Below are 6,458 nucleotides of genomic sequence, written 5' to 3'. Positions count from 1 at the left end.
GGTGAGCTGTGGCACTGGGAGGCGCAGGGAGGGCCACAGGAAGTAACCCTGGGGGGGGGGGGGAGAAGAGGAACAGCTCCCCCCCCGCTACCTCTGCTCCACTGCCGCCTGCTCCCCCGAGCACACTGCAGCTCCGCTTCTCCCTCCTCCCTCCAAGGCTTGCCCCGTGAATCAGCTGTTTTGTGGCAAGCCTGGGAGAGAGGGGTGAGAAGCGGAGCAGCAGCGGCGCGCTCAGGGGAGCAGGCAGAGCAGCAGTGGGGGGCATGGGGTGGGTCGCAGGAAGTAACCTGGGAGGACAGAGGAATTGCTCCCCTCCAGCTCACCTCCACCTCCTCCCCCAAGCGCACAGCAGCTCCACTTCTCCAGCACGCCCGGGAGAGGAGGCGGGGCTGGGGATTTGGGGAAGGGGTTGGAATGGGGCGGGGAAGGGGCGGAGTTGGGGCGGGGCCAGGGGGCACAGGAAAATTTTTTTGCTTGAGGCGGCAAAAAACATGGAGCTGGCCCTGCTGGCAGAGGACCCTCTTCAGACAATAGCAAGAGCCACATAGCCAAATTAGCAGGCACTGCGGGGCAGATGCAGCACCCTTCAGCCTTCGAGCCTTGGCTCTCCTCTGAGTAAAGTTTGCGGTATCCCAGAGCATGCATCCTGCTACTATATACCACAAGTTGCAAAATGTTCTGTGTGGACAATCTACTGGTGCCAATAGTTTCCACCCTCCCATCATCATTCATCAAACCCTTACAAAAGGACTCATGACGTGAATTTTCCGCTAGGCCTGAGAAGCCAAAAGCTGATAGTCAACAATCTCCACATGAGCAGTCTAGATGTGATGATTGCATCATTCTTGCTCGGTGATGGAAACAGAGGTCCTACTTAGGCAACTGGACCCGGCCTGCCTCAATCCAAGGAGGCCCCTATAAAAGTTGGGGGTAAAAAAGGCTTGCCTCTCACCGACTCCTGGCTGGTTTCCCACAATCATCAGGATCTCCATTTTAAGTGAGAGAAAAAAAATTAAAAATGGACAGAAACTGACAATTGGATGCTGGATCGTTCTCACACTATTTGGCTCAATGGAAAATTGAGCCTGTAGAAGAACTGCAATAGTATAAAAAGAGGTCTACAGGTATCAAATAGATATTGCTGCCTTATCTGAAACTAGACACAAATGACAGTGGTACACTTAGAGAAAAAGAATACACTTTCTGTTGGTCAGGCTACAAAGCAGATCAAAACATCAGCCTACACAGGGTAGGTTTTGCAATAGCAAACTCCATTGCTAATAAATTACCACAGCAACCTATGTCAATATCTGAGCTCCTAATGACATTGCAGATACTATAGTCCCACAACAACTTTCTGACAATAACAAGCACCTACGCCCCAACACTACTTGCTCCTGAAGAAATGAAGACTCAGTTGTACAGCCAGTTGAGTGACACTGTGAGAAACATACCCAATAATGACAAAATTTAATTACTGAGTGACTTCAATGCTTGCATTGGAGATGACTACACCACTTGGAACAGAGGCATGGGGAAATTTGGACGTGGGTCTCTAAATACAAACAGAGAAAGACTCTTAATCTGGTGTGTGTGAGTGAGAGAGAGAGAGAGACAGCAAAAAAAATACACAAATGCAGACAGAGAAAGCAGAAAGGAAGCCCAACTGATATCCAAAGGAGTTGTAGCGTGACCCTGAGAAAAAGCTGAGAGAGCGAACTTGAAAGAGACTTGGAACTGTGAATAAAGAAACTGTCTCCTGATGTTTGATTTATTCTTTGTTCAAGGAAACAGACATTCTTGGTATATAAACAGCATTGCATCAAAGAAATACCTGATTCCAATATTGATTTCTCTCCCTAATTAAAAAAACATGCAACCCACCCCCAAAATTAGCTGACTGCTTAGGCCAAAAGAGGTAACAATAACTTTTAACACACAAACAGTCCCATTCAAGTCAATGGAGTTTAAGAGAGCTCTCATGCTTAATGTTATGCACATATGTAAATTTGCAAGAGTGAGACAAGCCTAATTCTGCTTATGTTGAACTCAGTGACAAAACTCCCATTGATTCCAGCTGAGAAGGTAAAAGCTTCTTTACATATCCATTTATTTTATTCAGCCTTCTAATGCCGATCCCTTCTGAAACTTGTGGCTGAAACTTATTTGTTTATGTTGCTTATGTCTAATTAAAATGGGGTAGAGACCTTGTCTTCTTACCTGTTTGTAAAGTAATATTTATATGTATAAATATAGAATACATGTACAACACTACTTGCATCCGACGAAGTAGGTATTCACCCACGAAAGCTCATGCTCCAATACATCTGTTAGTCTATAAGGTGCCACAGGACTCTTTGCTGCTTTAACACTACTTCAGTGAGGGTACGTCTATACTATGGGATTATTCCAATTTTACATAAATCGGTTTTGTAAAACAGATTGTATAAAGTCGAGTGCACACAGCCACACTAAGCACATTAATTCGGAGGTGTGCGTCCATGTACCGAGGCTAACGATTTCCGGAGCGTTGCACTGTGGGTAGCCATCCTGTAGCTATCCCATAGTTCCCGCAGTCTCCCCGGCCCTTTGGAATTCTGGGTTGAGATCCCAGTGCCTGATGGCACAAAAAACATTGTCGCGGGTGGTTCTGGGTATAGCCTCACCCCTCCCTCCGTGAAAGCAGCAGACAACCGTTTCGCGCTTTTTTTCCTGGGTGAACTGTGCAAACTCCATAGCACAGCAAGCATGGACCCTGCTCAGATCAAGACCGCAATCGTGGACGTTGTAAACACCTCATGCATTCTCATGCAGTCTGTGCTGAACCAGGACCTGCAAAGCCAGGCGAGGAGGAGGTGGCTACAGCAGCGCAGCGATGAGAGTGATGAGGACATGGACACAGAATTCTCTCAAACCGCGGGCCTCTGCACTTTGGAGATCATGCTGGTAATGGGGCAGGTTCAAGCCATTGAACGCTGATTTTGGGCCCAGGAAACAAGCACAGACTGGTGGGACCGCATAGTTTTGCAGGTTTGGGATGATTCGCAGTGGCTGCGAAACTTTCGCATGCATAAGGTCACTTTCATGGAACTTTGTGACTTGCTTTCCCCTGCCCTGATACGCCAGAATACCAAGATAAGAGCAGCCTTCACAGTTAAGAAGTGAGTCGCAATAGCCTTCTGGAAGCTTGCGACACCAGACAGCTATCGGTTAGTCGGGAATCAATTTGGAGTGGGAAAATCTACTGTAGGGGCTGCTGTGATGCAAGTAGCCAAAGCAATTATTAAGCTGCTGCTACGAAAGGTTGTGACTCTGGAAAACGTGCAGGTCATAGTGGATGGCTTTGCTGCAATGGGATTCCCTAACTGTCGGGGGGCGATAGATGGAACCTATATCCCTATCTTGGCACCGGAGCACTAGGGCACCCAGTACGTAAACTGCAAGGGGTACTTTTCAATGGTGCCGCAAGCACTGGTGGATCACAAGGGACGTCTCACCAACATCCATGTGGGATGGCCAGGAAAGGTTCATGATGCTCGCGTCTTCAGGAACACTACTCTGTTTAAACGGCTGCAGCAAGGGAATTACTTCTCAGACCAGAAAATAACAGTTGAGGATGTTGAAATGCCTGTAGTTATCCTGGGGTACCCAGCCTACCCCTTAATGCCATGGTTCATGAAGCCATACACAGGCAGCCTGGACAGTAGGCAGGAGTTGTTCAACTACAGGCTGAGCAAGTGCAGGATGGTGGTAGAATGTGCATTTGGCCATTTACAGGTGTGCTGGCGCACATTACTGACTCACTCAGACCTCAGCCAAACCAATGTCCCCATTGTTATTGCTGCTTGCTGTGTGCTCCACAATCTCTGTGAGAGTAAGGGGGAGACCTTTATGGCAGGGTGGGAGGCTGAGGCAAATCACCTGGCAGCTGATTTCGCACAGCCAGACACCAGGGCGATTAGAAGAACACACCAAGAAGCAGTGCGCATCAGAGAAACTTTGAAAATGAGTTTCATCACAGGCCAGGGTATGGTGTGACTGCTGTGTTTGTTTCCCCTTGATGAATCACCACCCCCGATTGACTCATTCCCTGTAAGCAATCCACCCTCCCCCTTCAATTACAGCTTGCTTAAGCAAATAAATTCACTATCGTTTAAAAATCATGTATTCTTTATTAAGTCATTATAAAAAGAGGGAGAGAACTGACAAGGTAGCCTGGGTGTGGTTTGAGAGGAGCATAGGAGGGAAGGAAAAAGCCACTAAAAATTTACAAAGTAATGACAGCCTTTTGGCTAGGCTGTCCATGGGGGTGGAGTGGGCAGGTGCATGGAGCCTTCCCCCACGTATTCTTACACGTCTGGGTGAGGAGGGCATGGAACATGGTGAGGGGTGAGGGTGGTTACACAGGGGCTGCAGCGGCACTCTGTGACCCTGCTGCTGTTCCTGAAGATCCACCAGATGTCAGAGGATGTCAGTTTGATCACGCAGCAGCCCCAGCGTTGCATCCCGCCACAGCTGATCTTCCTGCCTACACCTCTGATCTTCCTGCCGCCACCTCTCATCTCGAGCATCCATCCTGTCCTCACGTTCACTGGCATTTTTCCTGTAATTTGATACCACGTCCTTCCACTCATTCAGATGAGCTCTTTCATTGCGGGTCACTTCAATGATTTCTGAGAACATTTTGTCTCGCGTCTTTTTTTTCCGCCGCCTTATCTGAGATAGTCTTCAGGATGGAGTAGAGAGGCTTGAAAATTTTGTAGCTGTATGAGGGAGGGAAAAAAGGGAGAGAAGTATTTAAAAAGATACATTTTACAGAACAATGCTTATACTCTTTCACGGTGAACAACACTATTCACCTTACATAGCACATGTGATTTCACTACGAGGTCGCATTTTGCATCTTAATATTGAGTGCCTGAGGCTCTGGTGTTAGAGATCTCACAGATGCAGGTCCAGGCAGCAGAATTCAGCTTGCATGCCGCCATGGTAAGCCATTGTCTTTCGGCTTCTGCAGCCTTCATATACACAGTGCCCTCCTTTCCCAAATACCAAGCAAATCCCGTTCAGTGCTGCTTCTTTCCCGTTAACACGCAGCAGCAGAAACCACCCCCCCACCAATCCAATTCTCTGAGATGATCGCTTTACCCCTCCCCCCACCGCGTGGCAGGTATCATGGAAGATCACTGCTAAACACCCCCTTTCCCCCCAACGCGTGGCTAGTAGCAGGGAAGATCTCTGCTAGCCAAACGCGAAAAAGCTCAGCACCATTCCCCCCTCCCTCCCGCTTGGCTACCTGCAAGGAAGGTTTTCTTTTAAGCAACAGGCAAACAGCCCAGTAGGAATGGCCATCTCTGTCCCCTTAATTAAATTCCTGAATTTCAACCAGGTTACCATGAATGAAATCACTCTCCTGAGGATAACACAGCAAGATAAAGAACGGATGTTGCTTGAATGCCAGCAATCACTGGGACTATACGCAGCTAGGCTTTGTCATGCAATGATACCAGATTACTTGCTACATGCATGGCGTGGTCAAGTGTCCTACTATGGAGGAAGGAATAAGGCTGCCCTGCCCAGAAACCTTCTGCAAAGGCTTTTGGAGTACCTCCAGGAGAGCTTCATGGAGATGTTCCTAGAGGATTTCCTCTCCATCCCCAGACATGTTAACAGACTTTTCCAACAATTGTACTGGCCGCGACTGCATCCCAAGTCCTCAGGGCAAATTAATCATTAAAAAACGCTTGCTTTTAAACCATGTTTTATATTTACAAAGGTACACTCACCAGAGGTCGCTTCCATGGCTTCATTGTCTGGGCTAGTGGATTGGGAGGGCTAGAAGGGTAAATCCGTCTGGGTGAGAAAAAGCTCCTGGCTGTTGAGGAGAACGGAGTGCTGTGTGCTCTCTGCAAGCTCATCCTCCTCTTCCTCCTCCTCATCTTCCCCGTCCGCAGAATCCTTAGGCATGGCTGAGATTACCACCTCCACCTCGGAATCCACGGACTGGGGTGGGGTCGTGGTGGCGGACCCCCCTAGAATTGCATGCAGCTTAGCATAGAAGTGGCATGTTTTTGGCCCTGCCCCGGACCTTCTGTTTGCTTCTTTGGTTTTCTGGTAGGCTTGTCTGAGCTTCTTAACTTTCACACGGCACTGCACTGAGTCCCTGGTGTGGCCTTTCTCCATCATGGCCTTGGAAATTTTTTCAAATGTTTTTTCATTTCACCTTTTGGAACAGAGTTCTGTTAGCACGGAATCCTCTCCCCATATAGCGATCAGACCCAGTAGCTCCCGTGCAGTCCATGCTGGAGCTCTTTTTCGATTCTCAGGAGATTGCATTGTTACCTGTGCTGATGAGCTCTGCGTGGTCACCTGTGCTGGTGAGCTCTCCACGCTGGCCAAACAGGAAATGAAATTCAAAAGTTCGCGGGGCTTTTCCTGTCCACCTGGCCAGTGTATCC

The sequence above is a fragment of the Gopherus flavomarginatus genome, chromosome 4 (genome assembly GCF_025201925.1).
Source record: "Gopherus flavomarginatus isolate rGopFla2 chromosome 4, rGopFla2.mat.asm, whole genome shotgun sequence".
In the NCBI taxonomy this organism is placed as follows: Eukaryota; Metazoa; Chordata; order Testudines; family Testudinidae; genus Gopherus; species Gopherus flavomarginatus.
This window is presented reverse-complemented; position numbering follows the sequence as displayed.